The following is a 22,118-nucleotide window of genomic DNA, read 5'->3' on the forward strand; positions in this document are numbered from 1 at the left end:
CTCCAACCGCGCCCGGACGCCCGCAACTGAGCGCGCCGGCGGAACACTCAGAGCGCACGCGCAGGGGGCGGGTCTTCTAACCGCCGTCGCGGCGGCCGCACGAGGACGTGGTCCCGCCCCAACCGCTGTTCAGCGGCGCGGGGCGGCGAGACCGAGGTAGTTGCACCGGTGCGGGTGGCTGCGGTGCCTTACGTGAATTGAACACTACCAGGTTGCTTTACAAAGGTGGTCTCGGAACACCCAGTTGAGGATGCTTGGCAGGGACAGTGTACCTCCATCTCTGGGAGAAGCTCCCTGGGCCTCAATTTCCCCGTCTGTAAAATGGGGGTCCTGGCATAGCACAGATAGATGCTCAGTATTCGTTGTTTGAAAAAAAGAATGGGACAGTCCTTAGCATGGAGGTTGGCCACAGGGCAATGGTGGTTGCTGCTGCTTCGGACGATAATCATAACAATAATGTCAATTAATATAGTAATTATTACAATAGCTATAATAATATATTGTAATTATAGGTTACATTAATTATAATTGCATAATTAATAATTTTTAATCTTATTATTCAGAGGCTATACCAAAGTGATTGGGAAAAAAAAAAAAGTGATTGGGAGTGCTTGCTTTGGGGTGAAATCCTGACCTGGACACCTGCTAGCTGTGTGATTTTGTACAAGTGACTTCACTTCTCTGAGTCTAGAGTTTCCTCCCCTGGGAAAGGGAAATCCTATCCATTAAGATGGGATGAAGAAGCGCTTCTGGATGGCTCTCTGTGTGGAGCCTGTCACTTGATCTCTGGGTGGTGAGTTCGAGCTCCACGTTCCATGTAGAGATTGCTTAAAAATAAAATCTTTTTTAAAATGTTGGGGAAAAAAAGGTGAGATGAAGAATACTTGCACTACTGTTCACTTCCTGAAGTATTTATAAAAAAGCATTTCGACATGCACAGAAGCTGGCTTGTTCACATTACACAATCTTTCCCAAGGGGAGAATAATGCCCCGACACAGTAGGTGCTCAGTAAAAGTTTGTCCAAGTTCAGCTACTGGTTTATTAACTTCAAGCCTCAGCTTCCTTTTTTATATAGTGACTGGGAAAACCTCTCCACATCCACTTCCCTTTTTGTTGCAAGATTCTGGGGCCTTCTAAATAATTGAAGTCAGTTCACAGGGCTCCTGGTTTGCACAGCTACACTAAAAGTTCCTGATTCTGTATGGTTTCTCATTTTCCAATATTCCTGTCATTACATGATAAGAGATTCCTTTTTCTTTCTTTACATCTTTTCTGGCCTCCTACTATGCAGTAAAATGTGGGAATAGAGAAATTGAATAATTAGGTTCCCAGAAAAACAGAGTTTAAGAGGAAATTCCAACAAGCCAATGGATGGTTTCAATAAAACACAAAGTCCTCTTTGGAATAGTCAATTGAATTGATAGAAGCATTTAAGACCAATCTGGTAACACCTATCACAGATTTAAATGCCTTTTCCTCCCCTCCTTTGACTTAGCATTTCCACTTCTAAAGATTTCCTCTTTATTTTTTACGTACAGTCACATTTGCAAAATGACATTTTGGATGATATACTAAAACATTATTGAAAATGAAGGTGGTAGCGGAGGAATTGTGGGGGAGGGAGGAAGATAGAGCCATATAGAAAACTAGTAGCAGCATGGCAAAAATAAGTCCTTATCTGGAATTACTTAAATGTAAATGGATTAGGGCCACCTGGGTGGCTCAGTGGTTGATTCTGGGGTTCTGGGATCGAGTTCCACTTCAGGATCCTTGCAGGGAGCCTGCTTGTCCCTCTGCCTATGTCTCTGCCTCTCCCTGTCTCTCATGAATACATAAAAATCTCTTTTAAAAAAAAAAAAAAAGAGGGACACCTGGGTGGCTCAATGGTTGAGCATTTGCCTTCGGGCTCGGGTCATGATCCCGGGGACCTGGGATTGAGTTCGGCAGCGGGCTCCCTGTGGGGAGCCTGCTTCTCCCTCTGCCTGTGTCTCTGCCTGTCTCTGTGTGTCTCTCATGAATAAATACGATCTTAAAAAAAAAGGGGGGGGTATCCCTGGGTGGCTCAGGGGTTTGGCGCCTGCCTGCCTTTGGCCTGGGGTGCGATCCTGGAGTCCCAGGATCCAGTCCCGCGTCGAGCTCCCGGCATGGAACCTGCTTCTCCCTCCTCCTGTGTCTCTGCCTCTTTCTCTCTCTCTGTGTGTCTATCATAAATAAATAAACCTTAAAAAAAAAAAAAAGGCAGAGATTGTCAGATGGATTTAAACTAGGGGCACCTGGATGAAGAGTCTGACTTGTTTTGTTGTTGTTATTTTTGTTTGTTTGTTTAAAGATTTTTTTTGTTGTTGTTTAAAGATTTTATTCATGAGAATAATGAGCCTTTGACTTTGGCTCAAGTCATGACCTCAGAGTCCTGGGAAAAAGCCCCAAGTCAGGCTCCCTGCTCAGCAGGAAGCCTGCTTCTCCCTCTCCCTTTGCCCCTCCCCTGGCTCATGTTCATTCTCTCTCTCTCTCTCTCTCTCTCTCTCTCAAATAAGTAAAATCTTTTTAAAAATGTAAATAAATAGGGACCCCTGGGCGGCTCAGCGGTTGAGTGTCTGCCTTTGGCTCAGGGCATGATCCCAGGATCTAGGATCAAGTCCCATATCAGGCTCCCTGCATGGAGCCTGCTTCTCCCCCTGCATATGTTTCTGTTTCTCTCTCTGTATGTCTCTCATAAAAATAAATAAATAAATAAATAAATAAATAAATAAATAAATAAATAAATAAATAAAATCTTTAAAAAAATATAAATAAATAAAATATTTATTTTTTAATTAACATTTTATTTTATTAAGATTTTATTTAGATTTCATCTATTAAGAAGATATAATAATTATAAAGATATATGCACCTAACAACAAAGTCCCAAAATACATAAAGCAAATTGGGATAAAATTGAAAGGAGAAATAAACAATTTAATAGTAATTGTGGTTTACAATAGAGAAAAGAAGTCAAAGACTTACCAGAGATTGAAATGTTTGAGTGGATTGTCATTTAAGACCTCCCTCAGAGGGTCCAGATGACACACCTTTCAGCGTGACTGTGAGAAGTGAATTTGTGGGGGCAGGGGTAGAGGGGAGCCTCAGCATCCTTGAAGAGCTCTCTGATCACTCCCCTTTGTAGACCAGAGCTTACCGTGGCAACTGTTGCCATTGAATTGGGAAACCTAAATGTAGAGAGAGTAATTGGACTTTGGAGTGGTAGGAGCCCAGTAGTGGCATTCAACAACCAAAGGCAAGGTAGATGTGGTTACCAAAATGGATAGCAGAGGCAAAGGAGCCATCAGAATAGTCTGAGCAATAGACTATTCTGTATTTTGGACTAGTTGATCATGGTACTCCCAGAAGTAAAATCGATGGGAAGCTTACTAAATTCTTATTTGTTTTGTATAAGCAGAAGAGTTCTAGATCGAGTGAAAAAAAAAATCTTGAACCATCAAAACAGAGAGCCACAGACCCTCCATCTACTTCTGAACTTGAGCCAGTTCACAAACCCAAGTCCCTTGAATAAAAAGGGAAGGCTGAGGAAGGACTCCAGTACACTAGTGAAAACTACACTATTAATCTTTCAGTCTCTCCCATGGGACCCACGGCCCTTTACTAGCGTGACTGTGTGTTGGGGAAACTGCAATAATCAGGCCTTTCAGGGATTACTGGACACTGGCTCTGAATGACACTAATTCCAGGAGACCCAAAATGTCACTGCTGTACACCAGTCAGAGTAGGGCCTTCTGGAGGTGAGATATGGATCCACTGAGTTCCCAAACCCATCCTGTGCTTATTTCCCCGGTTCTAGAATGCACAATTGGAATAGATAAACTTAGCAGAATCTTCACATAAGTTCCCTGAGTAATGTTTTTTTTTTTTTTTTTTTAAGATTTATTCATTCATGAGAGACAGAGAGAGGCAGAGACACAGGCAGAGGGAGAAGCAGGCTCCATGCAGGGAGCCCAACGCGGGACTCAATCCCGGGACTCCAGGATCACTCCTTGGGCCAAAGGCAGGCACCAAACCGCTGAGCCACCCAGGGATCCCTCTGAGTAATGGTTTTTATGGGGGAAATAGCAAAGGGAAAGCCACTAGAATTGTCTCTACTAAGAAAATGGTAAAACTGAAGTAATCCTGCACTCGTGGGATTCCGGAGATTGGTGCCACCACCAATGACCTGAAAGATGCAGGAGTGGTAATTCTTACTACATTCCCATTCACCTCTCCTCTGTGGCTTGTGCAGAAGACAGATGGAGCTTGCAGAATGACAGTGGATTATTGCAAGCTTAACCAGGTTGTAACTCCAACTGCAGCTGTTCTATCAATGTGGTTTCATTGCTTAAGCAAATTAACACACCCCCTGGTACCTGGTGTGTAGCTATTGGGCTGGCAAATGTCTTTTCCTCCAATCCTATCCATAAGGCCCACCAGAAGTAGTTTGCTTTCAGCTGGCAAAGCCAGCAGTACACCTTCACTGTCCCATCTCGGGTATATCAACCCTCCAGCCTTATGTCATAATTTAGGTATTGGGAATCTTGATTGTCTTTCCCTTCCACGGGGTACCACACTAGGCCATTACATTGATAGCATTGTGTTGATTGAGCCTAGTGAGTAAGGAGAAAATCCTCTAGATTTATTGGTAAGATAGTCACATATCAGAAGATGGGAAGTAAATCTGACAAAATTTCAGAGACCCTCTACCTCAGTGAAATTTCTAGTGATCCAATGGCGTGAGAGATATAGGGTGAAGGATAAGTTGTCACATCTGGCTCCTACCACAACCAAAAAAGAGGCACAACACCTAGTGGGCCTCTTTGATCTTGGAGGCAAACAGATTCTTCATTTGGGTGTGCTCCTGTGGCCTGTTTACTGGGTGACTCAGAAAACTTAGTTTTAAGGGGAGGCCCGGAGCACATGAAGGCTTTGCAACAGGCCCAGGCTGCCTTGCAACTTGTTCTGCCACTTGAGCCATGAGATCCAGCAATTACAATGGTACTCTAAGTGGCATTGGCTGATAGGGAAGCCATAAGTGAACCACAGTGCAGGCCCTTAGGATTTGGGAGCAAACCCCTGCCATCCTCTGCAGATAACTACCTTCCTTTTGTGAAACAACTTTAGGCCTGCTACTGGGCCTTAGTAAGAACTGAATACTTCACCATGGGCCACAAAGTTACCACGTGACCTGAGCTACCTATCATGAACTTGATATTGTCTGACACATCAACCTGTGAAGGTGGGTATGCACAGCAACACTCAATGGTAGTGGTAAATATATAAGATCTGGTCCAAGCAGATCCCAAAAGCACAAATAAGTAAGCTGCAAGAAGTAGCCCAAATGTCCATGGTCCCCACCTGTGCTATGTTGCCTTCTGTCTCCTATATCTGTGTCTACAGCTTCATGTGAAGTTTATTATGAACATCATCAGCTAACAGAGGAAGCTATCTTTTTTTTTTTTTTTTTCTTAAAGATTTTATAGGGATCCCTGGGTGGCTCAGTGGTTTAGTGCCTGCCTTCAGCCCAGGACATGATCCTGGAGTCCCCAGGGTTGAGTCCCACATCAGGCTCCCTACATGGAGCCTGCTTCTCCATCTGCCTGTGTCTCTGCCTCTCTCTCTGTGTCTCTCATGAATAAATAAATAAAATCGTTAAAAAAATAAAAAAGATTATTTATTTATTGGGATGCCTAGGTGGCTCAGAGGTTGAGAGTCTGCCTTCGGCTCAGGGCAGGATTCTGGAGTTCTGGCATCGAGTCTCACATTGGGCTCCCTGCATGGAGCCTGCTTCTCCCTCTGCCTATGTCTCTGCCTCTCTCTTTCTGTGTCTCTCATGAATAAATTTTTTAAAATAAAGATTTATTTATTTAAATAAATCTTAAAATGAATATTTATTTATTTATTCATGAGAGGGAGAGACAGAGGCAGAGCATGGGCAGTGGGGAGGGGCAGAGAGAGAGGGAGAAGCAGACTACCCCCACTAAGCAGGGAACCCTACTTGGGGCTCAATCCCAGGAGCCTGGGTTCATGATCCAGCCAAAGGCAGATGCTTAACCCACTGAGCCACCCAGACACCCCTAGAGGAAGATATCTTAGACCTGGATTATACAATATACAGGCCCCACCTAAAGGGGACAGCTGCAACACTACCATCCCTCTGGGACATCCCTGAAGGACAATGGTGAAGGGAAGTCCTCCCAGTGGGCAAAACTTCAAGCACTTAGTTGTTCATTTTGCTTGGAAGGAGAAATGGCCAAACATGCAATTTTATACTGATTTATGGGCTGTTGCAAATGGTTTGTTTGGATGGTCAGAGAATTGGAAGGAAGACGATCGGAAAATTCATGACAAAGAAATCTGGGAAAGAAGTATGTGACTAGACCTCACTGAATGGGAGGAAGTGTGAAGATATTTATGTGTCGTGTGAATGCTTACCAAAGAGTGACCTCAGCAGAGGAGGATTTTAATAGTCAAGTGGATAGGATAACCTGTACCATGGATTCCAGGCGGGCTCTTTCCCCAGCCACCCCTGCTATTGCCCAGTGGGCTCATGAACCATGTGGCCGTGTGGCAGGAATGGAGGTTATGCATGGGCTCAGCATCATGAACTTTCTGACTCACCAAGGCCGATCTGGCTATGGCCACTTCTGAGTGCCCAACCTGCCAGGAGCAGAGACCAACCCTGAGCCCCCGGGATGGCAACATTCCCTGAGGTGATCAGCCAGATACCTAGTGGCAGGTTGAGTACAATTGTTCCATTATGGGAAAGAGCATTTTGTCCTACCAGACAGACACTTATTCTGCACATGGAATTGTCTTCCCCGCACGCAATGTTTCTGCCAAAACTACTGTCTGTGGACTTACTGAAGGCCTTATCCACCATCATGGTGTTCCTCATGGTGTTCCTTCTGACCAAGGAACTCACTTTTCAGGAAATAAAGCACAGCGATGGACCCATGCCAATGGAATTCACTGGTTTTCCCGTGTGCCCCACCACCCTGAAGCAGCTGGTTTGGTAGCGCAGTGGGATAGACATTTGAAGACTTGGGCTCAGTGCCAACGAGGTAGCATTACATTGTAGGCTGGGGCACGGTTCTCCAGGAGTCTGCATATGCTCTGAATCAGCATCCAATCTATGGTGCTATTCCCCCCCCAACCAGGACTCAAGGATCCAGGAATCGAGAGGTGGTGATGGGAGTGGCACCACTCACTATCACCCCTAGTGACCCACTAGCAAAGTTTCTGCTTCCTGTCCCTATGACTTTATGCTTTTCTGGCCTACAGGTCTTCATTTTAAAGGGAGGAACACGGGGATCCCTGGGTGGCTCAGTGGTTTAGCACCTGCCTTTGGCTCAGGGCATGATCCTGAAGTCCCGGGATCGAGTCCCACGTTGGGCTCCCTGCATGGAGCCTGCTTCTGCTTCTGCCTGTGTCTCTGCCTCTCTTCTCTCTCATGAATAAATAAAAAAAAAAAAAAAGGAGAAATGCTTAGACCAGGAGAAACAATGATCCCACTGAGCTGCAAGTTAAGATGACCACTTGGTCACTCTAGGTTCTTCATGCCTTGGAATTAACAGGTAAAGAAGGGAATTACTGGGGCACCTGGGTGGCTCAGTTGGTTAAGCTTCTGCCTTTGACTCAGGTTGTGATCTCAGGGTCCTGGGAAAGAGCTCCACATCAGGTTCTCTGCTCAATGGCAAGTCTGCTTCTCTCTCTCCTTCTCCCTCTCATTCTCTCAAATAAATATAAGAAAGAAAGAAAGAAAGAAAGAAAGAAAGAAAGAAAGTTCCTGTGCTGGCTAGAGTGATTGATCCTGACCATCAAGGGGAAATGGCCAGTGACTCTGCAGTGTAAGTAAGGAAGGAAGAGCATGTCTGGAATATAGGAGATCCCCGAAGTTATCTCTTGGTATTACCATGCCCTTAGTGTTACCATTAAGGTCAATGAAAATTACAACGCAATTTGGCCAGGATCACTCATGGCCCTTCAGGCATGAAGATTTGGCTCGCACGATCACTCAGGTGCTTGCCGAGGGCAAAGGGAATATGGAATGGGTGGTGCCCATTGGCTATGCCCACATGGTCAGTTACAGAAATGAGGACTGTAATTGTCATAAGTATTTGTTTCCTTCTTCTGTTATGAATGTGTGTGTATAATGTAGATAGCAAATATCTATGTTTTCTTCCTTCTCTTATCCCCTTCTCATGTGACATGACGTATTGACTTTATATCAGAGCATCTAAGAGTTGTTGTCTCTCATGAATGAATAAATGAAATATTAAAAAAAAAAAGAGGTGGACTTATGACAGTTAATTTTCTGTGTCAACCTCATTAGGCCACGGTACCTAGATGTTTGGTCAAACATTGTTTTAGGTGTCTCCATGAAGGTATTTTTTTAGGTGAGATGAACAGATAAATCAGCAGACTTTGTGTAAAGCAGATTCCTCTTCATAGTATGGGTCGTCCTTATCCAATCAGTTGAAGGCCTTAATAGAAAAAGACTGGCCTCAAGAAAAAAGGAATTTTGCCAGGAAACTGCCTTTAGACTCAAAGTGCAAACTTTCCTAGGTGTCTAGCCTACTCAGCAGGTGTTGAATCGGCCAAGCTTCCATAATCAAGTGAGCCAGCTGTCTGAAATGAAGTCTCAATCTCCCTCTCCCTCTCCCTCATTCCATCTCCCTCTACCTCTTTTCCTCTCTCTCACTTTCTGTTTTGTTGGGTCTGTTTTTCTGGAGAATCTTGATTCATCCACCATTCAATGGGGAAATACATTCTTTACAACAAATGATGCTAGGACAACTGGATATCCACCGACAAAACAGAGAGCAAGATGGAGATTGTGGACTTCAGAACCCTTTCTCACATCATATACAAAAATTAACTCAAAATGGATCCAAGATCTAAATGAAGAGCTAAAACCATTAAACTCTTATAAGAAAACACAGGGGCTAATCTGTGTGATCTTGAAATAGACTAAGATTTCTTAGACATTGACATTTAGTAAAAGCATCAGCAGCCAAAGAAAACTAGACCAATGAAGGGCTGGGCAGCCTGGGTAGCTCAGCGGTTAGTGCCGCCTTCAGCCCAGGGCTTGATCCTGGAGACCCGGGATCGAGTCCCATGTCGGGCTCCCTGCATGGAGCCTCCTTCTCCCTCTGCCTCTCTCTCTCTCTCTGTGTGTCTCTCATAATAAATAAAATCTCAAACAAAAAAGAAAATTGCAAACTTTTTTGTACCAAAGGACACCATGAAGAAAGGGAAAAGATAATTCACAGAATGCGTTGAATCTCTCGCTAATCCCCAAAGCAATGGTATTAGGAGGGAATAGGAGGGAATTAAGGGGTAGATGAAGTCATGAGGGTGGGGCCCTGACGACAGAATTTGTGTCCTTATAAGAAGAGATGCCAGAGAGCGTCATCTTGATAAAGTCTACCTTATCTGTTTTTCCTTTTGTTGGTTGTGCTTTTGGCATCATTTCTAAGAGATTATTGCCAAATCCAAGGTCTCAGAGATTTATATGGTGTATATATACCACTATATATATACGGTGGAGACCCAACTTCATTCTTTGCATGTGGGCATCCAGATGTCCCATCATCACCATCAGTTGAAGAAACTATCCTTTTTCCATTGAATTTCCTTGGCACTACCTTGTCCGTGTTTTTTAGTGTAAGTATGTGCCGTGCAATATTTGGAATATATATTTTTAGGTTAAAAAATCATTATTTTTTTCCTGTTTTTTTCATATTTATAGGGTTTTAAAATTTTTTCTTATTGGAGTTCAATTAGCCAACATATAGCATAACACCCAGTGCTCATCCCATCAAGTGCCCCCCTCAGTGCCCATCACCCAGTCACCCCAACCCCCTGCCCACTTCCCCTTCCACTAACCCTTGTTCATTTCCCAGAGTTAGGTGTCTCTCAAAATCATTATATGTTTATCTGAAATTCAAATTTACCCCGGGGAATCCCGCGTTTGTATTTGCTGAATCTGGCAACTCTATACTGGCATCTAGTGGGTAGAGGCCAGGGATGCTGCTACAAGTCCTACAACACACAGGGCAAACTCCTCCCCCAGCCCCCAGGGAAATCCGGCCCAAAATGTTGAAAGTGCTGAGGTTGAGAAACAAACCCCTGCTGCAAAACGAACAAGAGGAGGATAGAGGTTAGTGTCACCTGACAACCAGCACCACAGCAACTCTGAGAGTAGGTGGCATTGGCCCATTTTCTAGGAGTGGAAACTGAGGCGCAGAGCAGGAAACACACTGTCTTTGAATCCAACGCTGGGTGATAGGAGGTTGGGATTCATCTGGATACTCTTTAAAAAGTTTGTCCAGGAGAAATTGTCCCGGAAGGAAGCCTAGGAGCTTTTCAGAGGGGCCTGGGATGTCCTGTATGATGCAGGCATCTCAGATTGGAGGGGCTCGATCTCCAAGGACCCCACCCCACCCCCCACCAGTTTCTCAGCTTGGGAAGGTCCTGGATGGTCCCAGGCATCTGCATTTTTTAAAGTTTTTTTTTTTTTTCTAATTTATTCTTTGGGAGAGAGAGAAACTGCACGTTTGAGCAAGAGCAGGAGGAGGATGGGGGCGGGGAGGGGCAGAGGCAGAGGAAGAAGCAGATTCCTTGCTGAGCAGGGGCTCGATCCCAGGACCCTGGGATCATGACCTGAGCTGAAGGCAGATGCTCAACCAACTGAGCCACCCAGGTGCCCCAGGCATCTGCATTTCAACACTAACCGGGAGGGCTTTTTTAAGATATGACATGGAAAGGATGAGAAATAAATAATGCTTGGTCTAGGCCATATTCTCATCCCTAGAGGTTCTGTGACCACTTTTGTTTACTTGGTTACTAGTCATTTTTAAAAACCCAACAAGCAATAATTAACGTTGGCCTCCTATAATAAGTTGGATGGTGTTCCTCCAAAAAAAAGAAAAAAAAAAAGAAAAAAAAAACGGCTGAGTCCTGACCCCCAGAACCTATGGATGTGACCTCATTTGGAAAACGGAAACTTAAAAAAAAAAAAGAAAGAAAGAAAGAAAAAGAAAACAGAACCTTGCAGAAGTACCTAAGTGAAGGACCTCCAGATAAGATCATCTTGGATTTAGGGTAGGCCCTAAATCCAATGACAGGTGTCCTTATAAGAGACAGGAGAGGGACACTTGAGTGGCTCAGTGGTTGCACATCTGCCTTTGTCTCAGGACATGATCCCGGGATCTGGGATCAAGTTCTACATCGGGCTGTCTGCAGAGAGCCTGCTTCTCCCTCTGCCTGTGTCTCTGCCTCTCTGTGTCTCTCATGAATAAATAAATAAAATCTTAAAAAAGAGAGAGAGACAGGAGAGGAGACACATGCAGGGAGAAGGCCATGTGGACACAGAGGCAGAGATTGGAGTGATGTGGTTGCAAGTCTAAGAAGGTCTGGAGCCCCCACAGGCTGGGAGAGGCCAGTAAGTATCCCCCGTAGAGCCATTAGTGGGAGCATGGTCCCTCTGACACCTTGTTCCTGAGTATCTGGCCTCAAGAAAGAGGAGAACAGATTCCTGGGGTTAAAGCCACACAGTCTTTGGTGACTTGTTACAACAGCTCCATGGAACTAACACCCCCCACCGAGCACCCTTCGCCTTGAATCCTCCATTCAACCCTTGTGCTCTATTTTTTTATACCTCTATTTGTCACTAAAAATGCACATAGGACACCTGGGTGGCTCAGTCGGTTAAGTGTCTGACTCTTGATCTCAGCTTTTTTTTTTAAGATTGTATTTATTTATTCATGAGAGACACAGAGGGAGATGTAGAGACATAGGCAGAGGGAGAAGCAGGCTCCACGCAGAGAGCCCGACTCGGAACTTGATTCCAGGACACCCTAGGCTGAAGGCAGGTGCCAAACCGCTGAGCCACCCAGGCATCCCTCAGCTCAGGTCTTGATCTCAGGATTATGAGTTCAAGCCCCACGTTGGGCTCCATTCGTATAAAAAAAGTACGTGTATTTTTTAGTTGGATTGTGTTTAACTTTATAAAGGTCATCATGCTATCTGTGATCTTAGAGGGACTTACTCTTTTTCAGGTGGTGATTCTATTTCTGAGTTGAGGCCGCTTTGACATCCATCCCTCAGGGCATGCTTCTTGATGGCTTTTTGACCTCGTTCAGCATGGAGGTAGATTCCAGGTTTGCCCAGCTGTGGACACCTCCAACACATCCCTCAATTGCTCTTGGGCAAATTGCAGGGCACGTGAACATTCCACTGGCGGAGGAAGGACCAGCTGGTTTCAACACGGCCACCATAACACACCAGGACCATCACCCAGGAGGTGAGATTCCTCCCGGGAGCCCCATCCCGACCACCCTGGGCATCATCTCAGTTGGTCACTTCTCCTAAACAACCGGATGCAAAGTGGTAGATGACGGAGGTACTCGGGTTATTCTGATGCACCACTTTAAAAAATTAAATTTTTTTAAAAATTGAATTTAAAAAACTCACATAACATAAAATTTACCACTTCAGCAGCTCTAAGGTGGGCAATTCAGGGGTATTTAGTGCATTCACAGTGTTGTGCAACCATCAACTCTATCTAGCTCCAGAATATTTCTATCACCTGAAAATGAAACCTGGTAACTTAAAAAAAAAAATTTTTTTTTTAGATTTTATTTATTTATTCATGAGACACACACACACACACACACACACACAGAGGCAGAGACACAGGCAGAGGGAGATGCAGGCTCCATGCAGGGAGCCTGATGTTGGACTCGATCCCTGGACCCTAGGATCATGCCCTGAGCTGAAGGCAAAGGCTCAACCACTGAGCTGCCTGGGCGTCCCGAAACCTGGTACCTTTAATGAGACTTCTGACCAAAACAAAGCTGCTGTCTAATGGGCATTTAATTTTTGTATGTTTTTCCTATTGGGGAGAAAACTGGAAGTTTTGTGTGTATGAGATGGAGGGTCCCCCACTGTAAAAGGAATATATTCTTTTTTTTTAAGATTTATTTATTTATTTATTTATTTATTTATTTATTTATTTATTTGAGACACAGAGAGGCAGAGACACAGGCAGAGGGAGAAGCAGGCTCCAAGCAGGGAGCCTGACGTGGGACTCGATCCTGGGTCTCCAGGATCAGGCCCTGGGCTGAAGGTGTTACTTAAACCACTGAGCCACCCGGGCTGCCCAGGAATATATTCTTGATTCTTGAAAAAACAAATTGGACAGAACAGAAAAGTAGGATATAAGACCACTGTAACCTCACAACCCAGAACACAGTGTCAAGCGTGATCCCCTACTCCCATGCTCACAGGAAAAAAGCTGACACTAGCAAGTGCCGGCGAGGGTGGGAGGAACCAGAACTCACGTCCAGGCTGCTGGAAATGCAGAATGGTGCAGCCGCTTGGAAAGGCAGCTTGGCAGCTTCTGCAGGAGTTCATCATGGACCCACCACAGAGCCAGCCTTGCCCCTCCTTGGGGTTTCCTCGAGAGAAAGGAAAAGTAGGTCCATCGAGGGCCTGGTGCAACTGCTCACAGCAGCTTTGTTTGTAATCATCCTGTACTGGAATAACCGAACCATCCGTCATCGGGGTGATGGGTGAACCCACGATGAAATACTTCTCAAAGATGACAAGGCGTGGACTAAGGAGACGTGCCACAACACGGATGTACCTCCATGGCATTAGCCGAGTGAAAGAAGCCAGACCCCAAAGGCGACACACTGCGAGATTCCATTTCTTTGCCATTGTAGCAAGTGTGAAGTACTGTAAACTGACAGGAAACAGATCAGAGGTTGCCCAGGAGAGGCGAGAGGGACGGATGAGATAGGGCAGGAGGGAACATTTGGGAGTGATGGCTGTGTTCACTATCTTAATCAAGGCGACAGTTTCATAGGTGTAGACATATGCCAGATGTATCAAACTGTATACTTTAGGGCCGCCTGGGTGGCTCGGTGAACTAAGCATCTGCCTTTAGCTCGGGTCATGATCTCAGGGTCCTGAAATCGAGCCCCGCATCAGGTTCCCTGCTCAGCAGCGACTTTGCTTCTCCCTCTTTCTCTGTGATCCCTTTCGATCTCACTCTCTCTCAAATAAATAAATAAAATATTTTTTAAAAATTCATCATTGAGGGATCCCTGGGTGGCGCAGCGGTTTGGCGCCTGCCTTTGGCCCAGGGCATGATCCTGGAGACCCGGGATCGAATCCCACATCGGGCTCCCGGTGCATGGAGCCTGCTTCTCCCTCTGCCTATGTCTCTGCCTCTCTCTCTTTCTCTCTCTGTGACTATCATAAATAAATAAAATTTTTAAAAAATGTTAAAAAAAATTCATCATTGAAATTTAAAAGAAAAATCATTTTGGACCATGCCGAAGCCCCATGGAGCTTCCGCCACAGGTGTGTGTCTCTCTTGGCCCAGGCAGGGTCCTGGGTAGGTCTTGGCCAATCCCAGGCCCATCCCACTTGGTGACTTTAGCAGAGCTGAGCTCGGGTTGCACTCCTGAATCCACCCGCCCAGGTCCTGACTTCACAGCTCTGCCCCACATCCTGGTCCGGCCCCTCCTCCGGTTCCCTGCCAGCCTCTGCGGCCAGGAAACTGGAATTCTTCTCTCGTACCAAGAGAGGTCCCTCAAGGGTAAGCAGCGGCAGTGGCTGCTGCAGGGAAGTTCCACGACTTTGGAAAAAAAGCATATTTCGGATCATGCAGCTGCTTCTCCCAGCCCAGCCAGCAGCATTTCTGAAAGCCCCTCTCTTGGGGTCCTGACTTCCGCACATGTGGCCCTCACCCTGCTCCTGCTGGGAGGGAGGCAGCTCCAGCAAACCTGGACCCCACTTAGGGACCCCCCCAAGAACAGTGGGCTCTTGTGGGTTTCTGTGGGCACCCCTCTACGGCCCCACTCTTGCTTCAAAGGAGCCCTTTGTGGAACATGGATGTGTGGCCAAGGCCCCAGCGACGCCGGTGGGGAACAGAAAAATAGGCATGTGTGTCTATTTTATAGCTCTTCTCTGCTCTCTGAACGGCCTCTTTGAAGGTAACGATGGGTCACAGCAGGCCTTGGGTGGGAGGACAGTGTGCGGCCACCTTGATTCTAATTTGACCATACGTTGCTTTTTTGGGGTATGCGCTGGGGTGTCTGGAGAGGTGGGTTTGGGCTTGGCCTCAAAGCTCTGGTTCCCACAGAGACTCAAGGCTCCCATTGTGGCCGGCCAGGCTCCAAGGAGGAAGGCAGCCCCTGGGGACCCCCTTCTATTCCCGCACCAGGCTGCACGCCGGGATATATTTTGGATGGAATTCCACTGTGGCTATTTTTGAAGGTGCTGGGGTGGGAAACTAAATCACCCCTTCTCGCAGGCCCCGACCCCATGTCACTGTCCCCAGTTCACAGCGAGCTGTGTGGCCTCTTCCAGCAGGGGGACGGACGGCCAGCAAAGTCATCCTGAATCAATAACTGGCGTAGCGTGTCAGGAGGTGACCAAAGAATCAGAAGGGGAACGGACCTCATCACACCCACGAGGACGATCGTCGTCCAAAGTGGAAAATAACAAGTGTTGTCAAGGATGTGGAGAGACTGGAAGCCTCGTGCACCGCCGGTGGGAATGCAAAACGGGGCAGCGGCCGTGGAAAGAAGTTTGGCGGGTCCTCAAAAAGTTAAACATAGAATTATTTTATGAGCCAGAAACTCTGCTTCTGGGTGTGTACCCAGAATAATTGAATGTCGGGTCTCAAAGAGATTCTTGTACATGTATGTTCACAGCAGCATCGCCCAAAGGTAGAAACACCCCAAGTGTCCAGGAACAGAGGCGTGGATAAACACTGGTCCATGCACGCGGAGGAATGTTTCTCAGCCATAAAGAGCACTGAAGCTCTGATACATGTCATATCATGGATGAACCTCGAAAACATCGTGCCGAGGGAAAAAAAGCCAGATACAAAAGGGCACATCGTGTGTGATTCCATGTGTATGGAATGTCCAGAACAGACAAACCCATGGACACAGAGAGCAGGTTAGTGGGTGTCAGGGGCTGGGGGAGGGGGAGCTGGATGACAGCTAATGGGGATGGGGCATTTGTGTGGGACCAATAACAATTATTCGAGGGGTATCTGGGTGGCTGCTCAGTCAGTTGAGTGGCCAACTCTTGATTTTGGCTCAGGTCATGATCTCAGGGTCATGAGATCGAGTCCTGAGCCAGGCTCCACACTGTAAGAGTCTGCTTGAGATTTTCTCTCTCTCTCTCCCTGTGCCCCTCCCCCTGCTTGGGTGCACTCTCTCTCTCTCTCTCTCTAAAATAAATAAATAAATCTTTTAAAAAATTATTTAAGGGGCAGCTGGGTGGCTCAGTCGGTTAAGCGTCTGCCTTTGGCTCAGGTCATGATCTCAGGGTCCTGGGATCGAGCCCCACATTGGGCTCCCTGCTCCGCAGGAAGTCTGCTTCTCTCTCCCTCCGCTCCTGTCCTCCACTTGCTCTCTCTCACTCTCAAATAAAATAATACATAAAAATCTTTAAAAAAGGGATCCCTGGGTGGCGCAGTGGTTTGGAGCCTGCCTTTGGCCCAGGGCGCAATCCTGGAGACCCAGGATCGAATCCCACATCGGGCTCCTGGTGCATAGAGCCTGCTTCTCCCTCTGCCTGTGTCTCTGCCTCTCTCTCTCTCTCTCTCTCTCTCTCTCTCTGTGACTATCATAAATAAATAAAAATTTAAAAAAAGATTTAAAAAAATCTTTAAAAAAATAAAAGAACACAAAAAATAAGTGTTGGCAAGGATGTGGAGATGCTGGAACCGTTGTGCACTGCTGGTGGGAATGTGAAATGGTACAATCACTGTGGAAAACAATATGGCAGTTCCTTAAGAAAATTGAAAATAGAATAAATAATCCAGCAATTCCACTTCTGGGTAGATCTCCAAAGGAATTGAAAGCAGGGTCTCAAACAGATACTTGCACACCCATATTCACAGCAATATTATTGACAACAGCCAAAAGGCAGAAGCAACTCAAGTGTCCATTGACAGATCAATGGATAACCAAGATGTGGTGCATCCATACGGGGGAATATTATTCAGCCTTAAAAAGGAAGGCAATTCTGACCCAGGCTATAACATGATGAACCTCGAACATTACACTGAGTGAAATAAGCTGGTCACAAAAGAACAAATATGGGACACCTGGCTGGCTCAGCCTGTTGAGCATCTGCCTTTGGCTCAGGGCATGATCCTGGGTCTAGAGATCGAGTCCCGCACCGGGGTCCCTGTGAAGAGCCTGCTTCTCCCTCTACCTGTGTCTCTGCCTCTCTCTGTGTGTCTCTCATGAATAAATAAATAAAATATTTTAAAAAAACCACAAATACTGTGTGGTTCCACTTACATGAGGTTGGTAGAACAATTGGATATATGGAGACAGAAAGTAGAACAGTTGGGTGCCAAGGGCTGAAGTAGAAGGATAGGGAGTCAGTGTTTAGTGGGGTTTCATTTTGGAAGATGAAAAAGTTCTGGAGGTGGGCGCCAGGGTGGCTCAGTGGTTGAGCATCTGCCTTTGGCTCAGGTCATGATCCCAGGGTCCTGGGATCAAGTACTGCATCAGGCTCCTCAAAGGGAGCCTGCTTCTCCCTCTGCCTATGTCTCCGGCTCTCTCTCCGTGTGTCTCATGAACAAATAAAAATTAAAAATCTAAAAAAAAACCTAACCCCCAAAAACCTTTGTTTTCTGGGTGTGCATGTGTCTGTCTTGATAAATCTGGCACCCCTACACTCAGGACCGTGCTAACCCTCCAGCATGGGTCTTGGGAGTTGTGTGGCACATGAGGACAAGGCAGTGGTTGTGGTCCAGCCTCATGCAGGGGGGCCTGAAGGACAGTGGAGGGACATCCTTCCCCATAAGCAGAGCTGTGAGGGCACCCCTGGCCACCCACTTTGAGGGAGGGGGAGGTGACTCGGGATAAGAGTGTGCATGGATTCCTGGGCTGGGGCCACAAGGAAAAGGACAGAGGCAGGTCCTCCAGGACCTCAATGTCTTCCAGGAAGCATCTGCCACAAGGAACTTGGAAGCACCACACAAGCCACAAGACTTGGCCAGGTGATGTTGGCTGCCTTGGTCATTTGTCAGGTGACAGGCTCATGAACAGAGGGGTCTTGGGTCAGAAAAAGAGTGGCACATAGGCCAGCAGCAGGCACCCTCACTTACGAGGTTGATCCAGCTACCACTGCTTCTGGAATAGCCCAGCTTATGAGCAACAGAGAGCAATGCTGACATGAGGCAGGGCCAGATGAGGACTCCTTCAACCTGGACCTTCTCACAGCTCCCATCCCTAAGGCTCTTCCCACCCCCCTTCCTCCTCTCCTTCTCGGGTGGCACCTGAGTGGTCTCATGGCCCTGTCAGCCTCCATCTGCCCCCTCAAACCTCTACCACCTCTAGTCCCTTCTAGGCGCCCCTGGACGTAAGGTCCCTCCCCAGACATCATCCATGCTCACAAAGACGTGTGTCTACCTCTTTGCAGGCATGGGGGTCAAGAGGGTACACTGCCTCTGCCCCAGCATGTGCTGTTTTTCCCACTTACAACGTATCCTCCAGGTAACACTTTATCGATTCTCACAGCACTATTTGTCCTCTTTTCTTTGAGGTGACATTTATATAACATAAAATTCACCCTTTTAAAGCGGACAATTCAGTTGGCATTTAGTACATTTGCAGTGATGTGTAACCATCACCTCTCTCCACTTTCTTTCTTTTTTTTTTTTAAAGATTTTATTTATTTATTCATGAGAGACAGAAAGAGAGGCAGAGACACAGGCAGAGGGAGAAGCAGGCTCTATGCAGGGAGCCCGATGGGGGACTCGATCCTGGGACTCCAGGATCAGGCCCTGGGCCGAAGGCAGACTCTCAACCACTGAGCCACCCAGGCATCCCTCTCCACTTTCAAATAATGTGTTTAAAGATTTTACCCCGATGTGGGGCTAGACACCAGGACCTTGAGATCATGACCTGAGCAGAAGGCAGACGCTTAACCGACTGAGCCACCCAGGCGTCCTTGTTTTGTTTTCTTGACAGCGGCCACCGGATGCAGATGTGGAAATATCTCATTGTGGTTTTGGTTTGCATTTCCCTAATAATTAGTCCTGTTCAGCAGCAAACACCTCTGGGACATACTGATCCTTTAAAAAAAAATTCATTGTTGATCTGAATTCAAATTCAGTTGGGCTTCCTATATTTCTGTTTATTGTTTCGTTGCAGTGAAGTACACAGGATGTAAAATTTGCCATTTTAACTATTTTTAGGTGCACAAATCCATTGGCATTTAGTACGTTTACAATGTTGTATAAACACCACCACTATCTAGTTCCAGAACTTTTTCATCATCCCGCCACTCCCCCCCCAAACAGAATAGGCATCTGTATCTTATCTGGCAATCCTAGCCCCGGGGCAAAAAGTATAAATGCATATTCTTGTTTAGCTCATGGGAACGTGAACTATTTCTCATCCTTTTTTTTTTTTTCTCCTTCATCCTTTTTTCTAATTGGAGTAGAAAAGAATGCGTTCACTAACCCAGTGGCCATGTGCCACGTGCAAGTGCCATGTACCAGTGATGAACTCCGGCGAAGCTCCTCCGCACAGCACAGCAGCTGGGTGAGGGCAGCGACTCGCTCGGGCCTGTGGGGGTCCACGCTCATTCCCCGGGGCCCACCTAGTGCCGAGAGAGGCCGAACTGGAAAAGTAAATGGAGATGTACAGGGAGCCACCCCTCCATTCTTCAGGCCTGTGGCGGTGGCCTCTCCGCAGGTGCAATACTGGGTACCTTTTAATGCTCTGGCTGGGGTGGGGGCAGCTTCAGAGGCCTCCTATGGCCTTCCCCACTCATCCCCCAGGCCAGGACCTCAGTGGTCAGAGGAAGGCCCACCAACTCTCATCAGTTCTAATCACACACTGGGAAACCAAGGAGCTGGTCCACTGTGAGCTGAACTTTGTCCAGGACACTGTCCATTACCAAGACGCCCCCTCTGCCAAGACCTCAGGCTCTAGATGGCCATGGTACCTTGTGGTCTCCAGGGATCAGTGTCAACTCAGTCTCTATGTCCGATAGTCCTTGAAATGTCTGGGTGCCCCCTTCTGCAGTGAACAGTGCCTCAAGGAAAGGACTGCAGGTCACTATGGGGAGGAACTGGGGCTGTCATAGCACCTGATACCCCTTCCATCTGGCTCAGGCCTGAGAACCATCCAAAGGGATTGTCCTCAGCGTCCTACTCCTCTCTTCTTCCTTTCTCAGGTTCTGGATGTTAATGAAGAGGCGCCTTCAATGACTGCCCATCCATCTCATCCAGAGAGACATTTGTTAACTCCATTAACCATCTCCATGACTCAGTGGGGGCTTGAGCACCTTGCCTGGCATCCCAAGCATGTTCTCCCAAAGAGAGAACCAACAGGATATGGTATATCAAGAGGCTTATTGCATGGAGCTGGCTTATGCAACTGTGGGGACTGACCAGTCTGAAATTCGTAGGGCAGCGGGGCAGACTGGAGACACAGGGCGGCACTGATGCCACAGTCCACAGGCTGCCCAAGACTCTCCATAACCGGGACGCCTGGGTGGCTCAGCGGTTGAGTGTCTGCCTTTGGCCCAGGGCATGATCCCAGGATCCGGGATCGATTCCCATATCAGGCTCCTTGCAGGGAGCCTGCTTCTCCCTCAGCCTATGTCTGCCTCTCTCACTGTGTTTCTCATGAATAAATAAATAAAAATCTTAGGAAAAAAAAAAAAAAAACAACAACTCTCCATAACCAAACCCAAGCCAGGCTCCTCTGAATCCTCTTCTTGACTAGGCCCAAACCTTGACCTATAAAGATTTGAACAAAACACAAACATGGTGTCTAAAGGCTCAAGGCCACATCCCTAGGATGACCCTAGCTCCCTTAAAGTACCTGCTTGAGAACACTCAAGGCTGCTCAAGGAACTGGCCATCTGATCCAGTGACACCTGAAGGTGGGCCCTGTCTCCCAGCCTCTGGGGTATGGGAGCCAAACTTCCAGAAGCACAGTTGGCAAACCCAGTTGGGCTTAACAAGGGCCAAGCACCTGCCCCTCCACTTCCAGTGTTTTGTACTGGTTCACTTCCCTGACTACAAAGCCCCCCTCACCTACCTCCCTGTCCCCCAACATCAAATGGGTGTTGAGTTTGCCTAGTGTAATAATTATGTTCCTGGGCAGCCCCGGTGGCTTAGTGGTTTAGCGCCGCCTTCAGCCCGGGGTGTGATCCTGGAGACCCGGGATCGAGTCCCACGTCGGGCTCCGTGCATGGAGCCTGCTTCTCCCTCTGCCTGTGTCTCTGTCTCTCTCTCTCTCTCTCATTCGCTGTGTCTCTAATAAATAAATAAATAAAATCTTTAAAAATAATAATAATTATGTTCCTAAGATCTGTCTCGACTTCAGCTAGGGTCTGGCTTTCTCTTGGACAAGGTGGAACTTGCTCCTCCCAAAGGAAACTTCAGTTTTGCTCTTGAGACCTTTGGGCTAACTGCCACCCTGATTACGTGGGGTCAAACAGCCTGGATGTTAATCCCATCTACAAAATACCTCCGTGGCAACACCCAGGCTGGTGTTTAATAGTTGGACGGGGCGTTCTGGCTTAGCCATGTTGACATGTAGTACTGTCCACAGCACTGTCTCAGGATGATCAAGGGCTCTGGCCGGACAGGTCCCTCTTGTTCCCACTTCATCCCCGGCACCCGATGGGGCACTGGTGCACAGGGGGAGTAATTGCAGGTATTTGTTGAGTGAATCATGGGAAACACATCAGTCCCTGGCTTCAGCCCAGGCCTCTAAGGAATTTCTTCTCCAGTCTTGGGGGGGCAGGGGCGAGGGGGACTTTGTTGTAGCTTGAGCATCTCTGCAGAGCCCCGACCTCCGAGGAGGGCAGAGGAGGGAGGGCGGGTTCCAGGCCGCTCTGCAGAAGGAACGGCAGCGTGACGAGGCCTTTCCACTCTGCGGTCAGACTCCTGGCCCCGAGAGCCGTAAAACAGCCCTGCTTGGACTGGAAACATTTTCCTTTAATATGTTCCTGGAGGCGTTGGGAGGGCCTGTAAGGAAAATTTCAGGGGAAGAAGGAGAGAGGTCTTCGGCAGCCGCTGAGG

At 47.1% G+C, this 22,118-nt stretch overlaps 1 long non-coding RNA gene across 3 annotated transcripts; it reads left to right on the forward strand.

The window, feature by feature from the left end:
- Window positions 1–32: 32 nt before the first annotated feature.
- On the forward strand, window positions 33–21,336 carry LOC144290272 (uncharacterized). Of its 3 annotated transcripts, none has more exons than XR_013358031.1 (5): window positions 33–793; window positions 12,088–12,332; window positions 15,410–16,006; window positions 19,520–19,773; window positions 20,258–21,336. It is a non-coding gene; the product is annotated as an uncharacterized LOC144290272 (long non-coding RNA). The 3 variants fall into 3 exon arrangements; XR_013358030.1 differs by lacking the exon at window positions 33–793 and adding an exon at window positions 3,924–5,261; XR_013358032.1 differs by lacking the exons at window positions 33–793; window positions 12,088–12,332 and adding an exon at window positions 13,133–15,033.
- Window positions 21,337–22,118: the final 782 nt, after the last annotated feature.

Source organism: Canis aureus, chromosome 19, assembly GCF_053574225.1.
Source record: "Canis aureus isolate CA01 chromosome 19, VMU_Caureus_v.1.0, whole genome shotgun sequence".
NCBI classification, from domain to species: domain Eukaryota; kingdom Metazoa; phylum Chordata; class Mammalia; order Carnivora; family Canidae; genus Canis; species Canis aureus.